This window comes from Mustela putorius, unplaced genomic scaffold (genome assembly GCF_011764305.1).
Source record: "Mustela putorius furo isolate JIRA1106 unplaced genomic scaffold, ASM1176430v1.1 tig00000421_pilon_pilon_pilon, whole genome shotgun sequence".
Lineage (NCBI taxonomy): Eukaryota > Metazoa > Chordata > Mammalia > Carnivora > Mustelidae > Mustela > Mustela putorius.
In genome coordinates this window covers 12,226,856-12,250,490 of record NW_025421375.1, presented here as the reverse complement: position 1 = coordinate 12,250,490, position 23,635 = coordinate 12,226,856, and positions in this window count along the sequence as shown.

Below are 23,635 nucleotides of genomic sequence, written 5' to 3'. Positions count from 1 at the left end.
TTGTACATTTTGAGGAGGGGCATTCGCATTTGCAAAATTTGCACAACTGTATGTGATAGCCCTATCTGGATGAAAAGATAAGATCATGTTCTTATTTACACTTTGGTCAGTATGGGAAACAATTTTATCTGTCCCAGAATTTTTTCTCCCATTATGATCCCAAAGTATCTACCCCTTTCTTTTGTCTCTTTTTCTTTCTCTTTCTTCCTTCCCCCCCTTTTTTTTTCTTTTCCTTCCTTGCTCAAATCAGCCTGGACTGAATGCCTGTCCAGCTGTTGTCAAACGTAAGCCTGCACACTGAAGACTGAAAGACTCCCCCGTCACCCCCTGAGTGCTGAGTCCGTGCTGTCAGGATAGGGAGCTGCAGCTGAACCATCAGGCAGATAGAGCCCAGAACATCAGCAGGCATGGCTGGCCCTGTAATGCAATCATAGCTCCTGTCCTCTCAAGCACTGCTGCTGGTTTGCCCCAACTGCTCATGTGCAAGGGCAAATCTTTGTTGTCCCTCTGTTTTGTTCTGGGACTCAAGTGCATCTTCTGAAATTTAGGGATCCTCCTATCACTGTGCTCTGACACGTGCAAAGGACAGTCCTTTGCCAGTGCCTTATAGAGAGAGACTCTGGAGCTGCTGCCCCTGCTTTTAATTTAAGGTTTGTACAATCTGATGCTGTTACTTTTCCCTGTAGAAATGATCAGGGCACAATAACATTGCTGTTCAATATGCAGCAGAAAAGCAAGAGAGGATCTCTCTTTCAGTGTTATTAGGGCTACTGTTGTCTCCTACCTCCATGAGAGTGGGATTCTATAAATGCATCTTTCCTTGTACTTTCACATGCATGGTCATTATTCCCAGAGCACTCCCGTGGTGCTAGTGTGCTTGGGTCAAAGGTAAAGTCTCATTTCTGCCACATACTGAAATAAAAATGTATGTCTTCACTGTTCTGTTGATGAGTACCTTCTTGAAGATACCTTTCCTTAGACATTATTTCATTTCTTTAGAGATACTCCCACTACGAAAGAAAAGATGGACCCATTCCCCTTCTTGAAGGTAACTGGTGCAACTTGACTAACTTGTCCCAACACTTTAATAGGACCTAAAATAATGGTCCCCTTATATCTTTACTCAGAATATCGATAATTGTTTGCATTATAGTTTCATGATTAGAGAGACCACTCATAATTCTCACAAAAATGAAGGAAATCTGCTCCAAAGTGACTTTAGACAGAACTACTTGGCATAGATGTGGCTGGCTACTTTTGAATAGCACTTACCCTGGGAAATAAAGAGAAAGACAACAAAAACAGGAGGGGAAAAATAGACTCGCACCTTACTAAATATTCTGTGGGAGGAAGCTGTTACAGCAGCTAGCCTGCTGTTTATCCATTCTTTTTTTTTTACCAGAGAGAAAGAAAAGAGCAGGTGATTTGGTCTAATCTCACCAGCTGGACCTCTGGGTAAATAAAGGGGTACCATTTGCTCTAAGGAAGGCTTCTTATCTGCAGAACGCCCTTAGCAGAATGTTCATGGTTAAAGAATTACTTATAGTAAATAAGCCTCTAATCTATGTGAAATGGTTCCCTTGAGAATGTCATTTACGCTGTGTAATTCTCTGGGTATAAAATGGAAATTTTTCATATCGTAAATGCTCCCTGCTGTAAGAGAAATCTCATGAAAACCTTAGTAGAACTCTGCTATTATTCTGTGCCAGAGAGCATGGGCCTGTGTAGGAAGGAAGGGCCTGGGGAGCCACCCTTGATGTCCCCAGAACTCTGTCTGCTTTGTCTGTTCCTCTTATTTGCCTGTATCCTTGGATTTATTACCAAAGTTTGTATTTGGTGAGATTTCTGGTTAGCGTGAGCCTGATTTGACAATGTAGATGTTCCTGTATGCAAGCTAGGTTATATCAAAATGTTCTTAGAGTGGCAGTGTTTCTCTTTATACATTTGCATGTTCTGCATTAATCTTTCATTATTCCAAACTTAACACCTCTGGTATATGATCTGGAATTTCAGGATAATCTGGCCAAGCATAAAAGAAATCAAACTTTGCAATTCTTAGTTAAGTTGACATTCACCTATGTGATGTTATTTTGTAAGTACAAAGCAAATACAACACTAACCCTGCTTAAAAAAAAAAAAAAAAGACAGTACAATGTATAAATACTTTCGGCAAAAATATTTTGAATTAATTTGAAATGCTGTTCTAGTAAAACACAGGTCCCATAAAAGAATATGTTACTACATCATGTAGAGTTGCTCACAACCTTATTTTGGCACTTTGTTTTGATTAAGGTTCATGTGATGATTCTGGGAAAACATTTAATTAAAGGTGAGAAAGCTAGACTAATTGAAGCACACTTCCATTAGTCACACCCTTTACTGTGTGACTTCAGAAAGTTCATTCTGAATTCCATTCCAGACATGGGTTCAAGACCTGTGTAAATTTGGTTAAGAAGAAGGAATGAGAAGTACTTAAAAGCGAGCACTTTGGAGTTGGGCATTCTTGCATTCAAATCCTAACTCTGTAGTTTACTAGTTGGGCACCATTTGGAAAACAATTATTAAGCTCTCTTTATGGGGCGCCTGGGTGGCTCAGTGGGTTAAGCCACTGCCTTCGGCTCAGGTCATGATCCTGGGATTGAGTCCCGTATCAGGCTCTCTGCTCAGCAGGGAGCCTGCTTCCTCCTCTCTCTCTCTCTGCCTGCCTCTCTGCCTACTTGTGATCTCTCTCTGTCAAATAAATAAATAAATAAATTCTTTAGAAAAAAAAAAAACTCTCTTTACAGAATTTTCTTCTTTGTGAAATTAGAGATAATAAAACCATTTTCTTAAAAAAAAAGGAATTGAGTGAGATAATATCAGGAAATAACTTCCATTTGGTCTCTAAATTAATTTTAAAATTAAGGGCAGGAGAACATGTTTGATCTTAATTCACTGAAAACCCTTCATAGTAACTGGACACTTCTAACAACAACAAAAATAACAAAAGCCTGGCGCTGGGTTCATCTTACCTCCTGCCATCCCTCCATGGTCTCAGCATTGGATGTTTTTAGTCACAGTGCTCTTTCTCGGGTTAGATAAGTCTTGCAATTGGGATGATGTCATTTTTTTTAAAAGATTTTATTTTATTCATTTGACAGAGAGAGATCACAAGTAGGCAGAGAGGCAGAGAGAGAGAGAGAGGAGGAAGCAGGCTCCCCACTGAGCAGAGAGCCCTATGCGGGACTCGATCCCAGGACCCTGAGTACATGACCCGAGCCGAAGGCAGCGGCTCAACCCACTGAGCCACCCAGGTGCCCCGGGATGATGTCATTTTTTAAAAAGATTTTATTTTTATTTGTTAGAGCATGAGTGTGGGGAAGGGCAAAGAGAGAGGGAGAAGCAGACTCCCTGCTGAGCAGGGAGCCCAATGTGGGACTTGATCCCAGGGCTCCAAGATGACCACCTGGGCTGAAGGCAGATGCTTAGCTGACTGAGTCATGTAGGCGCCCTGGGATGATGTCATTGACCTGCCTGTGCAGTGGGAGTGCCGGCAGTATCACTGGGTACCACTGTGTGCAGGTCAGGCACAATTCTACATTATAATGTGAATTGTGCTACCTAGAGTTAAGCTCTGCACAGTCTATAGACCATTACATGGTAGTCCTTGTTGCTAGTTCCCAAACCTATTTACTTCAAGGGAAGCTAAGATGCCAAGTAACCTCAAAAGACATTTTCTAAATAAACAGTATTTTAGCACTGCAGTGCACCCTATGATGAAGACTTAGTATTCTAGTACTTTTTCCCTCTGTTCCTGTCCCTAGATACAGACCTGTTCCTTGGTGGTCAGTAAGGTTGATACACCAGAAGCTTGAATGTGATGTAATTGATTTATTTTCCCCTTAAGACCCATTCATTAGATATGGGGATCTATTTTTATTGGCTCCAAGAATTAGGAATGCAAAGGTTTGTCAAACTAGAACTAAAAGTTTTGTTTTAAATGTCTATTAATTAGGTTGTTCCTTTTGCTTTCTTATAGTTCTTAGGATTAGTCAATGAACCTGGTACTTGGTGTTGTTTACTTATATCTCAAGGTGAAATGATCACAAATAAAACATTTAAAAACTTTATAGTTCCTGACATGTATAATATGCTATTAGTAGTAATATAGTGTTATTTGTAGTATGGATGGCCTATGGTGTAAAACAGAAACTGGGCACACCGGGACAGAGCTAAATAACTTGAATAAGAAAGGATCTTGAGATATTTCTAAGGAAATTAGGTGTTCTTCTGGGAAGTTTGCTGGGACTCTATGGGGGTAGGTTGAGGTAAAGGGAGTTTAAGCATCCTGAGCCAAGTTTGAATATTAGTTTTCAGTAGGCATTCTCATCCTGAGCCTGGAAGGAAATCCTATAGCAAGCGCATACCGGAAATATTTAAAGGAAAACTTAGCATTTTAAAGTCTCTGAAAACAAAGTTGGATGGAATAAATATACTTGGACTCCCCTCTTCCGTATCATTTCTTCTAATAGCTTGTGAATTATAAGTGTAATGGGACAAGAAGTTTTTTCTGAGGCAATAAATTAATTATAAAAATATATGATCGCTATGAACGGAAACCATCCTAATTAGGTGATGATGAGAATTGCATGAAGGATAATGCATACGAGTGTACCATTATAAAGTTGTATGTCTGTTGAGGGATTTAAGTAATTCATACTTGTTATTTATAAGATATTAAAAAGCCCCAAGGTAGGAATACAGCTGTACATTCATGTATTTCTCCTGAATTATCTTGTATAGTATATTTCATGGAATTTCTAAGTGGTTAATATGTATTATGTTGAAGTTCATAGTTATTTGAACACTACATGATGAATTGTTCCAGATGCTGTGATGCACAAATAGAGATAACTCTTTCAAATCCTATTTGAAGGCTAACATGCAAAGAACAAAAGGACTTTTTAGTAAACATCCAAAACCGTTTTCCACTATGTAATGTTTGCCTGAATGTGTATTTACATTAGCTTGTTATTCATCATAAGTGCTTTTTGTTCAACATGAAGTATAGATTAAATAGATAGATAATAGATAAATGAATACGTGATTTGTTCTTACATAGCACATTGATCTCAGTGAAATCATAATATAAATATAACATTAAAACATAATGAATGGAAAAATGTTACATTTCTGAAAGACTGGGGATCTCAGTTTAAAGCCATGTTATATTTTATAGGGTTTTAGGTTGTAGAGAATCTTAAATTACTAAAGTCTTTATTACAGTGCTTACTGTGAAATGCCCATGAAAGGCTCAGATGCTTTTTTAGGTCAGAAAAGAGAGCAGCGTGTCTAGTAAGAAATGGCAGCTCACTCCATGGGCTCTACATATCATTTCTTTGATTCTCCAAAGTGAATTGTGATAAGATTTCAGGATTAGCCCAAAGATGATGTGTGGGTAGTAGGCAGGACTACCAATCAGAGGATCAGGACACTAACCCTCCTTGTGCTGCTGCTGAAGAGAGAGGGTTCTCTTCTGTGGAGGAAGGGGTCATGGTAAAACGTGGCAGCCTGTTTCATCCGCCTAACCCTGGATGGTCAGATGAGTTCAAGCCAATGAAGGGGCACTTCCTCAAGGGTTGACATTGGGTCAGACTGATTAGATTTTCCCACATTCTATGTTGGCATCATGAAGGCACAAGGGAAGGTTTTCTCCTTGGTGAATAAAAGCTACCAAATTCACCAAGTTATATTGTTCATTATTGATGGGTCAGGAAAAGTAAGAATTTTTTATGCTAAGGCCAAAGATAGAATAAGGTGTTACAACAACAATATATAAACCAAGACACATGGTAAGAGTGGCCATTATGGAATATTTGTCAGCATGAAAGACACCTTAGGATGCTGTGACCTCTCTCCCGGGTCTATTATTCTAAGGATTTAATCTTCTTTCCCATTTTAATACTGTCCTAGGTTCGCTTTTCTTTCCAGTTTATTTTCTTCTGCTTTCTTCATTTTCTTAGATGCATTTTGATCTCTATCTCTACCTTCTTGGGGAAATCGATAACTTGTTTAAAAAAGGTAGTGACACCTGAATGGGCAGGGCTAATGGTTCTATTCAGGAAATCATTGTACTGACTGCATTTATAAACTGTATCTAGCCTCCTCTTTTCAGAAAAGGCCAAGAATCCAAATGAGTGATGTGAAGGGAAATTATTTTGGCTGCTGGGGAGGAACGGTAGAGGAAGAGAGAAAATATGGTCATTTTTTTCAACACTGGACGTGATTTTTTTTTTTTTTTTTGGACACGAAAAAAAAACTCTTCTTTTTGGTTTTAAGATAAAAAGTTAAGACATCTTAAAATATTAATCAACAAAGGAGCATAATCCTTTAAAATAAGAAACACTGCATGGGGAGATGTTACTGAAAATGATGCCTTTGGAGCCGACTATATGCCAGGAGATTTTGCTTTTGAAAATAGGGCTATAAAATTAGATGATTTGAAAATAATGGTATTAGGTTTTGGGTTTTTTACTAATAAAAATAACAGGAGAAAGCTAAAGAAAATAATCTGATTAACAGAAGCATTTTCTCCTCTGACATGATTGTTAGAATTACCATTTCAGTCATTTTCTCTGGCACAATAGCCAGCCAGATAGATATTTTGTCAACTACCCTTACTTCGTTGTAGATTTGTATTTTTCATTTAACAAAGCCTGGATGTTTTTCCATAGAGTCAATGTAAGCTTACCGAATGTAGCTTATTGCTGCATAGTCTTATGTGTGCTCTTCCAACCTTGACTGTACCTCTTTATTCATGATTGCACAACAAGGGGGACAGAGGTTGGGAAGGAGAGAGAGAAGGAGGATAAATGAACTAGAAGATGTATGGGCACCTGGGTGGCTCAGTCGGTTAAGCAGCCAGGCATTGATTTCGGCTCAGGTCATGATCTCAGGGTTGTGGAATGGAGCTCTGTGTTGGGTCCACACGGGACACGGAAGCTCCTTGGGATTCTCTTTCTCTCTCTCCTTCCAGCCCTCGTACCCTGTTTGCATACTCTCTCTCTCTTTCTCAAAAAACAAACAAACAATAAAAAAAAAAGAAAGAAAATAGAAGATGATGACGGGCGATAAGAATAAAGACCGGTGGATGGTAGAGAGCAGGAGAGAGAGAATAAGGAAACAAATCCTGCGGACTTGAGGGTTAGGTCTTGGCTCACTAGCTCTCTTGATGCAAGTCATATCCTTTTTGTTCCCTGATCTCAGAGTGGTTGTTGTCTACTTGAACTGCTCAGTGTACAGATTAGACACTGGTAAAATCCTCCAGTTTGGAATCAAAGAGGAAACTATTTATTTATTTGGTAACTCTCTCTCTTGTGGTTTGTCACCCAGGACTTCATCTTTGGTTTCCTCTCTTTAGGATGAAGATTTATTTTGTGGGGGGCTTGCAAGTCTTAAATTAGATAGTCTGTCTAGAGTCTTACCCAGAGCTGACATGTCCCAGGTAAGCACTCAGCAAATATTAGGTTAAATCATACAAAATTGCTCTTTTTATAGATCAAAAAAAGATCAAATGTTGGTGATTTTGTGTGGTTGTACCTAAAATTCATTTTCCCCTTTTCCTTTATGAAGCTGGGAAGGCATAAGCTAACACCCAGACACTCAACAGTTCCACATCTGCTCAGACTGTACTCCTACTCTGTGGCTCACGAGGAAGACCTCGCTTTGCGCTGCTTGTTCATGATGTGAATTGTTGCCTGCTATTGACTCTGGGGTTCCCACGACTCCACCTGTTTATATATTTCTTCCTGTGGCCAGGTGATGGGGCCTCTCTCACTGAGCTCAGGGACGCAGGCAACATACATAGGCTCATTATACCACTAATGGGGCTATGGCTTTTTTTTTTTTTTTTTTTTGCCCTCGATGGCTGTCTGGATTTCATTTCACTTGAACTCAAACTATCACGGGTTAGAAGCACTATGTTTTCAGGGAGCAAAATGTCTACCATCCAAGTGGTGATAACCAGAAACTGACCGTTGTTTAAATGGAGCCTGCCCTCATGTCGTAATAAACATTTAGAACCCGCCGTGCTCTTTCTATGCTTTTGCATCTCTTTTTTTCCCTTATTGACTTGACATACTCCTCCTCTTTATGCTGCAAGAGAGGGCTCAGATGTTCCGTACTCCATAAACCCAGGCAGACACACCTGCACGGCCCCCATGTGCAGCTCTGGAGCCCCTATATACAGCAGTCTTTGCAATCTCCCCACTAGATTTGCATCTGTCTCCCCATTTAATCATGAGCTCCTTTGAGCCAAAGCATTATCTTTACATAAAAGTACTCCCAATGTTTGCCATAATAACTGAAATATAGTTCCTGAAAATATAGTTCCTGAAAAAAATTAATAAATGGATGAGCCAACTTCTTCTGTGAACAGATTATTTGCTTCGTCTGGTATTAGTTGTCTTTTTCTCCTCTGCCCTCCCCGACCTCTTTCCTCCCTCCATTCTATTATTTCTTTCTTTTCAATTCACGGTTAAAAATTCCCAGTTCACCTCCTTGTTGAGAAGCTTATAGAAATTTTGAAGGTGCTGATTTGCACAGGTACACAGAATGAAAAAATAATCACACACAAAAATAAATAGACTCCTTGGCATCTTTAAACTGACTGCTATGTTATCTCCTTTAATAAGATGCCTCAGAGTCTGCACATTTTCCTGATAAGAATAACTGCTGTCATATTTTTTGTTTCAATTTGAACATTTTAAAGGCATTTGCTATTAGCACTAATTAGATGTATAAGAGCCTTCCTGAGCAAAGCAGATAGTCACAGCTAATTCATAAAGAATTAATGATAGTAGCTAAATTGCCACATAGATTTGCACTTTGGGTAGGGTTAAATTACCAAATAATGTGAATACTGTTTAAAATAAATTTAATATTTAATGTAAGTCATAGTTTTATTAAATTCATAATAACTGAAATTTTCTCAGTATTATTCTAAATGAGCATCTGTATAAAATCTCTAAAGTAAATAAGCTAATAATATGATAATACCAGCAGAGTGAATAATAATATTAGTCATTTATGGAACACATCATTATTATTACTCTTATTATTATTTTATTTTCTGTTATTTGTCATACCTGCAGTTCAAAGCAAGTTCCTCCAGTTTGGATGTGAGACATTTGGGATAATTCCTTAACTTTTTTGTCATTATAGTATTGACAGAGCAGAAGCAATTATTTGTTAAATGATTTCTTAGTAAATTTAAAGTACTTGGCTTATGTGTGCATGTGTGTGTTCAAAAGTTATATGGCTTTTTCTCAAAGTAGTTTATACACTGAGAATTTGTTTAATTATTACTTATCTCTTATTGAATTGAAATTAAGTTTCAGTCCAGTTTACTGAAGAGGAAAATCTGAGAGATAATTTTAAAGCAGAAGTGACATCTGAAGTTAAGATGTCAACTGAAACAGAATTTAAAGAGAAAAGGTCCTTAAAATCAGGATTTAAGGACTCATTCCCAAGTTTTTATCTGCATTGCAGATGATTTCCTGACTTAGAGAATGCAAACATTTCATTAATGAAGACCCAGAGCCCAATTTTGGCATACTGATCCGACTTTTCTACTCGGCTACCAAATTGGGAGATGGAATAAAGTGGAACTGAATTCCCTTGTTTTGTCTATCTTGTGCAAGCCAATTCTGTTGCAATATGTTATTGTACTTATCTCAGAATTGGGTACCTATTGGGGGAAAGAGAGATTTCTACGAGTATTCACATTTCCTTCTTTCATTTTTAAAACTTGAGTAGTGATAGCTTGACATTCTGCCAGCTTGAAATTTTCCTTAACAAATGACTTTGGGATCAGAACACGCCACGGACAGAAGGAAATAGGAAAAGTGCTAGAGGGCAGTCCACCTGGCCTGAGGATCAGGTTATCTTCTGTATTCGTTCGGCCAAGACACCAGGCATTCTTGGAACACAATGGATTATGCTTCATAATTGTTTTTTGAGTGAGGGAGTAAATGAATAAAACACCTTCCAGAAATTTGCTTGCCATCATTGGATCATATAGTCCCCTTTGTTTGCTAGGTTAAGATTGGCAAGGTCGACACCTTGCCTCCTTCAGTATCTCTTCTTATAAATTTGGCCTTTTCCCGCCAGTAAGCAGCACTGCTTTCTAGCCTTGTTTCCTACACACTTGGTTTTGCATTACAAAACGGATTCTTCAGACAATCTAGTTGTCATCTTGGCTTCCTGACCTATCTGTCACTGGTTTCTCTTCTTTGGGGTCAGAAATACTTAAATCCCAGCGATATCAACATAAAATATCGTCCTCTTCCTATCCTCTCTCCAGTTTCCAAGAGATTAACTGGAAGATGTTGGCAAGCATGACCAATGATTTGTATCCCAATACTTTGGGGTTTGTTTTGTTTCAGTTTTCAGCATTCCTAGAGTATATTCCATTAGGAAGAACGATTTTTAACTTCTTTAGCTTGAGTATAGGGTAGTGGTAGGGGAAAGAGGAAAGCAAATATTCATGTCTGTGTTAAGAAAAAGTGCCCAGGAAAGGACTCCTGCCTTTGCTGTTAATCTGCAATCCCAAACCACACTTCCTTATGACTTCGCTACCAATAGCTATAGTTTTCAGCACAATATCTTTCTTTTTGCTGTTTCCTGCAAAAAGTAAATATTGACTCTCACTATAATGATAGATACTCTTTTAGTAGGAAATATAAACTTCTTTTTTTTTTTTTAAAGATTGTATTTGTTTATTTGACGGACAGAGGTCACAAGTAGGCAGAGAGGCAGACAGAGGAGAGAGAGGGAAGCAGGCTCCCCACTGAGCAGAGAGCCCAATGTGGGGCTGGATCCCAGCACCCCAGGATCCTGACCTGAGCTGAAGGCAAAGGCTTTAACTCACTGAGCCACGCAGGCGTCCAAAAATATAAATTTCTAATGAAAAGTAAGCTCTTCTATTTGTCTTTAAACCTTAATAACTATATCTAAATCTTTCCAAATCTGTCTCAGCTTTAAAAAGACTACATAAGCCAGGGAAATTTTTCATAGGGAGTGGAAACTGCCTTGTTTAACGATACACAAAATAGATAAGCATAGGCTTAACTGGAAAAGAAGTGGAGTGCATTATTCATTGTGTGCTGTGCATCATCTTAAGACATTCATTGTTGCTATAAAGTAGACCGTGGAAGCTATAATGGAGGTGGGAGAACAGTGAGAGTGAGACTGGTTTATTGGAGAATGTAAGACTAGAATTGACAGCAAAAGTAGTTTGATGGATTTCTTGTATTGCTATCACTCCATCTCATGATAAGCACTTGGTCACCTACTCTATAGAATGAATGCTTTGTCACCCACAGGCGTGATCATCTGAAATTTCAAGAAATTCTAGGAAACCTTAAACCACATTTCCATTTAGAAATAATCATCTGGAAAAGAGTAGTGATTCCTCTAGGCTGCTACAGTTTGCACTGTTCCCTATTGCATTCCCAGTATTGGAATGAAGTGACAATTGTTACATTAGAGCAAAGTAGTATATTTCATATACTCATGTATCCATCAAAAGTAAAGAACTTGAGTTGTTAGCTATATGTTCAGCATTACCGTCACTACCTTCTATGCTTTTCTTTGTATCTGTGCTGCACTGATGGTTTGCAAGGACTTCTGTGATCTTGCACCCCCCGGACCTTCTCATAGTTAGGTAAAACTCTGATTTCTTTCATTAAAAAAAAATCATAATGGGGATCCATACAATATTTTTAGACAAAATTCTGACTGATGTGTATTTATACATGGAGTAGTTTTAGGGAAGTAGAATATTAAATAGAAGAGTCTGAGATGGTTTCAAAAGATGTTAAGGTAGTAAGGACATTATTGAATTGCTATTGGAAAAACGACACCCTGGTAGTCAGTAGCATGCAGTAGCAAAAACAATGACTTATCTGTAGTTGGAATGAAGTGCTTGTGAAAGCAAGACCAAACTTTTTTTGTAACGAGACATCAGAATGGAATTATGAAATGGAGCATCTTTTTTCCAGTTCTACCGTAAAGCTTGTATACAGGTCTTAGATAATGACACAGACGGAGAACAGAAGAGCTAATTTTGACTGCTGTCAAGGCATCTTTTATTTTATCTAACTTGGAGGGTTGAGGCTTTTGAGAATTACATGCTAAATTTGATCATGTAAGTGGCTGAGTTACAATGTAAGTTGAATTCACAGCCTTATCTTGTCTCCTATTAAAAAATCAGGGATGAGGCACCTGGGTGGCTCAGTGGGTTGAGCCTCTGCCTTAAGCTCAGGTCATGATCCTAAGGTCCTGGTGGCACTCTGCTTGTGGGGAGCCTGCTTCTACCTCTCTCTCTGCCTGCCTCTCTGCCTACTTGTGATCTCTGTCTGTCAAATAAATAAATAAAATCTTAAAAAAAAATCAGGGCATTTATAAAACAGGAGTAGAATTCTGAGAATTGAATAACATGTCCAATAAGTTTATATGACTATATAAAGTTTCTGCCCCACAATTTTATATGAATATGTTCTATACTTGGCTCATTTGAGTTGGTACGATATTTTTAAGTGCCTTAATACCGTGAATCCCCCTAGCGTGTATGAATGACTGAGGCCTAGTAAGCTAAGGGATGTTTGTTTGAATGTAGTGATGTGATGGTTTAAACTGAGGCCAGGTTTAAGTAGGTCTCAGAAAAGAATGAGACTCAGCAACCAGTCCCAGTCGCTGTTGAAGTCTCCCATTTGGGCAATATCATATAATAGATCCAGAGTGTTTGAAGTTCCCTATACCTGGAACTGGTTTATGGATACTGTATGGAGCATTTTTGCTAACTATTAATAAAGTAAGAGCACAGTGCAGCCCCCTAGAGTCCTGCCTCCTTATATAGGAAAATATTCTCTTGTTGATAATTAGTTCCTGGCCTGCCACCAAACCTTCATATGGACTGAATTCCTGACAGTGGGATACATGCACCCTGAGGTGCTCATAATTTAGTGGATAGATCAAAGTCATAAAACAGGGCGTACACATCAACACTCAGTCATCAACTGGATAAATGGAAGTTGACTCAAGTTGGACATGAAGACATAAGTATCCTGCACAGGTAGGTTAGGCTTCCATGACAAGTATTCATTCCTGCTATATTAACATCTCTTTCACCCCATGAAAATGGCCCCATGAGGAGTTTATGGCTCCTCAGGAGGAGTTCTCTATCACCAGCTGATTGTAAAAGGGGAAAAATGGTCAGATTTACAGGGGGTGGTGAGTGACATGTTGCTATAACCCTGAAGTAAATGATTGCATTATTAAAGTTTCACTTAGGTGTAGCCCTAAGGAAATTATTGGGGGGGGGGTGGAGAAATTCCATCAAATGGGCAGAGTTTTGTACCATACATCTGTTATTCACATTACATGAAAGAAGGCATGGCTAGAAATATAGATCTGAATTAATTTGTGGGCACTAGTCAACATTTGGAAGAAATGTCATTGGAAAAACTGGTGAAGACTTACATAAATGGACCTCTGAAAATGACAATGAATGGAGATCTCTGCATTCTCTAGGAATATTTACTGAAAGTGTTCACCAATATTTGCCAAAATTGGAGATGTTCTATGTATGTTCAATAGATTTTTGATCAGTGTAACCATAGTAATAGAGATGGAGGTTTATGTGTGGTATCAAGAGACATAGGTTACCCCCAATAGTTATTTTCTGGCGACCACCACAGCTGCGTTCATTCCAACCTGCCAACAGCAGGAGCCAATGCTGAATCCTTGATACAATAGTATGCCTCAGGGCAGAATAGAACCAGTCATTTGGGGACAAGATTTGGATTTCTTTAATTCTAGAAATAGCAGCAATTTTTCCTCATTGGAATAGATTCTCATTCTGGGTATATAGTTGCCTTTTCTCTCCCATATACCTCTGCCAGCACTTACTGAATGCTTTGTTTACAGTCAAGGTATCCTATAGGACACTGCTTTGGACTAGTGTATTCAGTCATTTAACAGCAAAATAAGGAAAGCAATATGCTTATACTCCTGGAATTCGCTCATTGATTCCCTAAAATCTAAATAGATGGTAGTCTAGTGGAAACAGGTAAAATGTGTACCAAAGGCTCAGTTATGCCAATTCTTAAGTAAGAGGTTGAGTATCTGAAGTGTTGTGCTATAACTGATTTCATTCTTTGAATTCAATCCTTGATTCTTGATTCTCTGAATAATAAGTGGTGCCATTCCTCCGATCTGGGAACAAAGGATGGAGATGGGCATTGCTTCTCTTTTAATTGCCCCTGATAACACACACAATTTTGTTGTTGTTGTTGTTGTTGTTTTGCTTTTTATACCCACAACTTTGAGTTTGCTTGCTCACAGGGTCTAGTAACAGTGGTGCTTGTATCAAGAGGCACAATAACTATTCCTATACTGGAAGCTGAGTTTGCTGAGTTTGGCACTTACTGCTGGATTCCTTCTGATGCTGAACATGGACAAAATAGGCGATTACTTAACTGACCTGAATGACTGATCCCATGAGGGCACAGGGGAAGTGGTCTGGAAGTCAAGGGATTCTTCAGGACACTGTGTGAAAAGTGAGAGACTACAACTGATTATAGGCAGGACTAGTAATAGCTCAGATGTTTCATGAATGATTTTTATTGTCACCCTAAAAAGTAAAGAATCCCAATCAGCTGAGATACAAGCACACGACAAAGGGCTCACCTAAAGGGCAGTGGAGACAGAAGATGTAAACTTTTGGCTCCTCACAGAAATGGAGATTTGTAGTATCTATTAATGTTTTTCTTGTTTCATAATTATATTTTTATATGTTAACTATTTCTCCTACCCCTACTATTTAGTATATGCTGTGTTAATATTAACAGCATATACTAATAATGCTACACATTTAATCTTTAAGTTATGAGATGATAAAGCGAGATTATGACTATGCTAGAAAAAGAATATTACCCCAAGATGAATACAGGGACAGAATGGAATTTACATCTCAGAATTGGGGAAGAAGGGGGGGCAAGTCTTGGGTTGATCAAGGAATGGGTTGCATCATGCTAGATAAAAGAAGTTATTTGAAAGTTTAATTGTGTCTAAAATGGTAAATGTGGATGCTGAGTTGACAAAAGGTCGTGCAGAAGAGATGCTCCACACTACACACCCCAGAATCCAGATATAATCCCTCTTATAATCCCTCTGTCAGCACGGATTCTGGTCTGTACATAAGAGGCACGAGTGAGATTGAGAAGCTAGAGAACAGGTGCAGAGGGAATAGAATATAGATGCTTGGATCGGACACAGCTGGTGAGGTGCAGAGCCACTATATTATACTTAGAATACATAGACTGACTTCTGTTTTCCTTACTGAAGCCTGACTGGTCCAGTGGGAAGACAAAAAAAAAATCCCATCCTCTGGGTTAAGAGTAAAATGATTATTCCTCATCAGCTTCCCCCCAGTGTAAACCCTGGAGGCATTTAAGTCTCTGACCCTGGAATACGTGATAGTTTATGATGGGTGATAAAAATGGCTCTAAACTAGTTCTCTGCCCTGAAGCACCTTTGAAAACAGAATATATATATTAAGAGAAAATAAAAGTCTAAAGTGCCGTGACCTACGAATGAAACGAAGGTACAGAGAAAATCTCTCCAAAATTTCAGAGAGGTAGCTCCAGTGTCTCTTGCTTCAGAGCCCACACAGGCACATTCTCCACTGCCTGGAGCCTTCATTCAGAGCCAGTGCTTTTGCATTCTTCAGGTCTCAGCTTAAATGTCAGTTCTTCCGAGGTTGGCCACCCCCATCTAAATTAAGTGAGCTTGCTTATTCTCTTTCAGGGTGCCCAGTTTTTTGTTTTTTGTGTTTTAGGTGCTTTGTTTTTTTGTTTGTTTGTTTGTTTGTTTGTTTTTTGTTTTTTTGCCTTCATGGCACTAATTTCTATTTGAAATGATTTCTTTCTTTATCTCCATATCTTTGCGCTTGGCGTGCATCTCTGCTGTCAGACTGTAAACCCCAAGAATGTTCAGGCCTTGTCTTCCCCCCACCCCCCTCAGATCAACTGCTTCCTATCAAACAGTGGGTGTTGAATCAGTATTTGTTGAATGAATAAATGAATGAATGGGTGGTTAGTGAAAGCAGACACAGTAGGGGATGGGTGAAAACTGTCTTCTTGAGAAGGAAAAAATGAAACAAGGAGAAACCAGAAAGGGGAAATAAGCCATAAGGGTCTCTTAATCTCAGGAAACTCATTGAGGATTGCCCCGGGGAAGAATGGGAGGTGAGGTGGCTGGATGATGGAGGTTGGATAGGGTATGTGCTGGGGTGAGAGCTGCGAATTGTGGAAGTCTGATGAATCACAGACCTGTACCTCTGAAACAAATAATACATTATATGTTAATAATAATAATTGCAAAAAGAAAGACAGGGGTATTTGACTCAGCGATATCAGTCAATACTGTGAAATAAGGGTTTGTTTTGTTCCTTTGTTCCTTGTGTGGTAAGGAGACAGAATGCTGACATTCCACGGTTGACGAAAAAGCAGTCTTTCCGGGAAGGGGAAATGGGGAAGGGAGATATCCTTGCCTTTTCTGTACATTCTTCAATTTGTATCAAGTTTCAAATTCCATCTGAGGCGATTTATAATCCTCCATTTTTATATGGTATCTATAAAGGGTGAAAGTACTTTATATGATATTTATTTTAAAAAGTTCTTAGGTGCAGTTAAATTAAACACTTCTCATGGAGATGCACGTGGAACTCTGTCCACAATTACGGTTTTGCAGCAGATTTTTAAAATAGAAATTTTTACTTAATGAACCAAAAAAGCAAGGTGAAACTGACAGTGTTTTGATAATTTTGAGATGTATTATAAACACTGTGAAAAGATCTGCCTTCTTGTTTGAGGCAGTGCTGATCAATGCATTGACCTCTGTCTGGAACTGCATTAACCTCTTTCTACAGTGAAGAAATTTGAGAGCTCTGCTATTTTTCTTCTTTAGAAACTTTCACTAAGCTACGAGGCAGTTTTTGGCAGGTTGCATTATTTTCGTTCTCACTCAGGGAAGACAGAGCCATGTCTGAATGTGTATATATATATATATATATATATATATATATATATATATATATATATAAAGCTACAGCTTGTGTAATCTGAAATATAATGTAAAAGAGGAACTGTTAGAAGCATTTAGACCCAAAACAAATTTGCAGAATTCTCACAGGTAAGGCTGGCACATGAATTATGTGCCTCACTGTGTTATTTGTAGTAAACCACATGGATTTAATATTTAGAGAAATTTTACTTACTGTGTTCCCTAATGGACTGTCCCAAGAAAATAGACTTTTATTTTCATTAGATCAGATTGAAGGATGTGAATATTTAAGCTAGGCAGTCCTCTCTAATTACTGAACTCTAGTGGTCCTTTTTATTGAAAACTGGACATTTAAAAAAAATAGTGTGATAGTATGTCTATTACCTTAAAAAATGAAATGGTAAGACAAACCAGTTAAATGAGCTATTACATATTTGGTTTACTTAGTTTTATGTCTCAATAGTTTTCTTTTTTTAAAATCATTTTTATTTGCTAGCATATACTGAACCATAGGTTATCTTTGCTGATGCTATTCTTGCCACTTGAGAAGTTTTGCATCTCATAATTTGAATGGGGGGGCACGAATGGCATGTCAGGGAAAAAGTGGAGGTCATTTGAGGCACCACGACCTTACCTCTCATTGACTCCCTACTAAAAGGCCACTTCTGGGGTATCAGTTAATTACGAAGAATATATAGCTGTGTAATAGGCGACTCTGAAGTCTTTGAGTGACATACCAGTCAGCATCCACTCTTCTCACCTCTCAGTGCACTAGGGCAGCTCCTCTGGTCTGGTCTTGGCTGCATGGCCCTCTTTCAGGCTATGGAGCTGGCTAGGCGTGCTCCCCTGGTTGTGCTCCTTGCATGCTTAGTCTGGGGCCGGAGCTGAAGGAAGGGCAGTCATCCAGAAGAAGCTGCTTTCATGGCAGTAACAGGAGGCTGAAATACAAGCTGGAAACACAGGAGGCCTCATAATGCCTGGCTTAGGAAACAGCACACTGTCACTGATGCCCACCTTCCTTTGACCCAAACAAGTCTGCTGCTGAACTCAAAGGTCAAGAAAGTATACAGTTTTTGTTTTTTGTGGGAGGAATCGCAAAACTGCCCCCAAAAGAGGAGTGAAGTGGCAATAGTAGTTTTAGTCTCTCACTGCCAGCATCGACAAACTTTGTGTGATCTTTAGGCCGAGGTAGGGGATGTGCAGGATGATTTTATATGTTAAAATCATAGCAATCCAAAGTTCTTTGGACATGATAGCAGGAATAGCAGCAGTGGCAATATAAGATTCACTCTCTAAAGCAACAACAACAACAGCTCAAAGGTTAAAATTCATGACTCAACCGGAAACTTAAAAATCCGTTAATAAAATGCTTAGCACAGTATTAACTCTTGTGTCTCAATGGGTGCTTTTGTGTTAAATGGAGATAGCAAGGCCCCAAAGAAATGATATTTATTTTCATTCCCTTGGATAGCCTGAATTGTCCATTTATTAGTGAAGTCCTCTTAGAGAAATATTTACTATTGGGCATTAAATGCTATTGTATTATGTGGAAATCTCTAAGGCACAATTTAATTATTTTACCTGAAGATATTTCAAGTGAATTTTACCTGCTTTTAAGTTGTTTCATTTATTGTTTCATAGCTATATGAGTAGATACAAAATGTTTTTGAAGATATTCCTGATGGTACATTAGATATAGAAGTTTTTTAGGATACTAATGATACAGAACATTTTAATTGTGTTATTTAAGGAAATACACCTACTCACTTTCTCATGTGGCTTGTTAATGGTACTTATTTGGCTGACAGTGTGGGTTAGCTCCAGAAGCTTTCCTCAGTGCAGTCCTGCAATGTCAACAGTCTTCTGGAATATTCTCCCATTCTTTCCCCTTTTCCCCTATGGTTGTCAAATGAAACATTTTACTACTATTTGCTCACCAGAGAGCTCTATCATGAACAGAAATGATTATACATTTGTTGAATCCCTAAAGCAGTATACTAAAATATTTATGCCCAAAGTATGAAACTGATTTCAGAAGCCCAAATTCTATTCATATTTAGAATTTTCTTCAGTGAACAGTTTGCACACACTATCTTACTTTTTGTTTTTTGTTTTGTTTTGTTTTGTTTTTACACATTATCTTTACAAGGGCAATATGGGAAACCAATAAAGAAGATCAGCCTATTTATAAATTACTAGTATTAAATGCAGAGATTTTCAGCTCTGAGGGATCTAGGGTTATGTAGATGGCTAAAACCACTAGCCCTCATTTTAGGTGTATCATACTCTTAGTACTGCTATTACAAGTCCCTATGTGAGAGACTAAATATGTATTCTTACCCAGTAAACTCTTCTACATTTTTTTTTTGGGTGGAAACTCTAGAACAAAACATTTATTCATAAGATCAGAGTTCTGTCTTGTTATTATTAATTTATTCCGCCAGTCAGTGCTGGTACTCAGCTGGTCTGCACCAGTATAACCATACCTCCCATTAAAATATTAAAAGAATCATATGACAGTTGGTAAATAGGAGCTGTCGTGAGCCCCTGAACACCCTTCAGTGTTAATGGCCCTTCCAGTAATCCCTCAGTTTTGAGAATATAGCAACTGAAGGGTCAACGTCTCTCTGACTTTTCAGGGACCTTCAGGATCCTTCCATGCACTATGTCAGGCCTCTATGCTCGCTCATCAACTCCCAAGCCATGCCAGTAACTTTTGATTCTTTACTTTTTAATATTTTTAAGACTGTTCTTGCAGTCATGGGGAGAAAGCATATAAGGATAAATGTAGTCCAAGAAAGGAAATAGGAAGGGAGAGACTCAAGTGCGGGAAGCGGTGAGGTGACCGTTGGAAGAATCACAGAGGACATGAGCATGACCCCTGAAGTCAGACAGACTTCCTGTCCAGGTTCTGTCACTTAACAATAACCTGTCCTTAGTAAGAACTGAACCATACACTGAGCCTCAACTTCTTCGTCTTTAAAATGAGCATGGAAATGCCCATTTTTTCTATAGGATAATATCTGAAACATGAGATAATTCTTAAAAGTGCTTGATCTCATTGTAAGCGACTAAGAAATGACGCCATCTGGAATCATCACTGCGTTTAATATTAAGGAGCAAGTAGAATTTGCATCCTCATACTCCTGATCTCTCTCCTTCTGTCACTGACCTGAAAACAGCTACTGTGACCATCCCTGACAGCAGGAGGGGCTTCTCCTTGGCTCTAAAGAATGTGGCATCTGAGGTTGAAGGAACACAAAGGAAATCATATTTATTTCTTCTAACTTGCTACAGGGTATTGGCACTCTGGAAGTCTACGGATAAGCTTAATATCTTGATTAGCTCTCCCGAGAATGCCTCTGAAAACTCTTACGTGAAGTGGGAGGTGGAAGAGTGGCTAATACCCTTAGTGGCTTCAAAATAGTCTGCAGAGGTCTGGTTGCTTGGAATTGTAAGGTGTTTGTTACCTTGACAACCACAGGCAGCACAAGGCTGAGTTTTGAGTGACTTTAAATTCCTTTGCAATTCCTTATGGGGATGAATGATTTGTGTGTCTAATCAATGAATAGCAAAGACATGTTATTTAATAAGATTAATGAATCTTGCGTAAAGCATTCTGTACACTAGGCCCAACGGCATGGCATGGCTACTTTAGAAATATAGTTAACATTCTACAGTGTTGGTCCCAAGGAGAACCAAAACGTTCTTTAATCCTTATGGCTAAATTCCAGATTGAGGGCATAACTATATTTTTAGTTGCCTCTGATAGATAGTCTCAGAATCTGGACTAGCCCTGAACACTATGAGGAAGACTTTTTTTCCCCTTTTATTCTTTTTTTTTTTCTCTCTAATTGTTGATGCTCTGGATAACACTCAGATGACCCCCTACACCTTGTACCTCCCCTTAATAAATCAGTCCTGACCCTATGCTTTTACATTTGGCTAGAAACAATGAAAACAATTTTTTTGGTATCTTCGTGCTGCTTGAGGAAATTCTGGACTGTTCTAGTCCCTTCCCTCATGTCCCTCACTTTCTACTCTCTTCCCGTCAGGGTCTGATTTTATCTTTCCAACTCTGACTCATGCTTATTCCTTTCCATCTGACTATAATGAACACAACTCTCAGTCTGTAAGCATAGAAATATACTTCCTTTGTTTATCTATAATTGAAATTACTTTATTGGATGTTGTATTAGTTACTTATTGCTGTGTAACAAATTACCCAAAGCAGCCACACAACTGATGCTGATTATTTCACACAGTTTCTGAGGGTCAGGAACCTAGGAGTGCCTGAGCTGATAGTGCTGCCTCCAAGTGTTATGAGATTCTTGAACTTACTGTCTCTAACACTTGACCAGGACTGGAAGATCCACTCCCAGGTTCACTCATGAGGCTATTGGCAGGCATCCGTTTCTTGTCACATAGACCTCTCCAGGGGGCTATTCTCTCACCACCATAGCTGGCTTCCTCTAGAGTAGGCAAGGGGAGAGATAGCAAGAGGTCTCTTTTATAGCCTGGTTTCAGTAATTATGTACCATCACCTATATTTTATTCTTTTGGTAACAGAGACCAACTCTGGTACAATGTAGAAGAGGACTATACAAAATTATAAATACCAGGAGGTGAATCATGAGGAAGCCACACATATTTTTTTTAAAGATTTTTATTTATTTATTTGACAGACAGAGATCACAAGTAGGCAGAGAGGCAGGCAGAGAGAGAGAGAGAGAGGAAGGGAAGCAGTCTCCCCGCTGAGCAGAGAGCCCGATGCAATGCGGGGTTTGATCTCAGGATCCTGGGATCATGACCTGAGCTGAAGGCAGAAGCTTTAACCCACTGCGCCCCCCCCCCAGGTGTCCCAGCCACACATATTTTTTTGTGTAGAAACTTCATTTCAATCAGTGGAAGATTCCCCCCAACCCTCATTCTTGGATATTTGAATGCTTATATGGCAACAAATCTAGGGTTACTGATGTTGCTGGTTAAGAGGATGGGCTTAAGGAAGCAGGTATATCTGGTCTTTGTTACTATTCTATATCCAACCTGCAAACTGATGACAAACTCTAGTAGCTATTGGTAACATATCCAGCCACAGTGTATCTGTTTACGCCTGCACAGATGTGTTGATCTAACTTTCAATATATTAGGACACTCCTATGTATCCATTATTCCAGATGAAAGGTGGAGAGGCTCTTGACCTGCTCTGTTATGTTAGCTACTAGCCACATATGGTTATTGAGCACTAAAAATGCAGTAGTCTGAATTGAAATGCACCGTAAGTATAAAATACACATCTATTTGGAAGACTTTGACAAAAGAAAGAATGTAAAATATCTCAAGAGTTCTATGTGGATTACACTTTGAAATTATATTTTATATATATTACGTTAAGTAAAATATAGTATTAAAATGTCATGTTTGTACTTAAAAAACAGTTACTGGAAACGTTAAAATTACATATGTGTCTTGTCTTTGTGGCTCACCTTACATTTCTATTGGGTAGTGGTACACTAGATACATGGATGAAAGATGACTGTATAACAGTCTGAGGCATTCCTCCACAGGTGGTATTTGGTAAAGTAAAAGGATAAGAATAATAAGGATCAGATTCAAGTAAAAAGAATCAGAAGTAAACATCGCAGAGTCTGAGGACATGGCGTATATAAGAGATACTGTTAATATCTTGCCCATGTCCCTTCAGCACTCATGATCCCATAAACACTTATTGCTTCTTCCTGAAAACATTCAAACACTTCCTGAAGATTGTTGTGATAAGAGGGATGTCCTTAGCAGGACTATGGAAGATGGAGGGTCCTGGGCATTAACATCCTTGAGAGCAGTCTTCCACCAAGACGAATGAAAATTGATTTATAAGTGTTCGAATTTCTTCGCTTCTAATGAGGAATTACACTGAGATGGATTTGCATCTTCTCCCAGAGGTGGCCCACTTATGGAGTCCCAGGTGCTTAAAGCAATCACAAGCTTACTAACATACCTTGTGCAAGCTTTCTTCTCTTCCTACTCCCCTACTGGTAATTCCTGGGATTACTTCCCGGACAAACTTCTTTCACAAGTCCATCAACCTGATAGCTCAGACAATGTATTGCATATGATATGTATGTGTCTGCCTTTGGGAGCATCCAAGCACAAAGACTGAGAGATAACCTTCTGTATTTCCTGTTCATGGAAGTGTTCATGGCTAAACTTGACTCAAGAAGTCTTCATGACTGTTTTCTTAGTGTACTTACTTTCTTATTCTCTGGTTCTGCATTCGTGTCTCACCATTCTGTCCTACCTGCTTCCCTCAAAATGGTATCCTCTGGATGGCTCTGTTCACAAAGATTTGCAGTTGCCAAGTCGGGCTAGGTTCTAGAAATATGGGTCATGTGTGACAGCCTAAAAGTTTTCCTTTTAACATCTATTGAAAGGAAAATCAGTTTTCTTCCTCTGAAGATAGCATGAGAATGACACTTAACCTGCCAGCATCCTCATATTGTGACAAGTTGATAAGCGCTCTATTTTCACC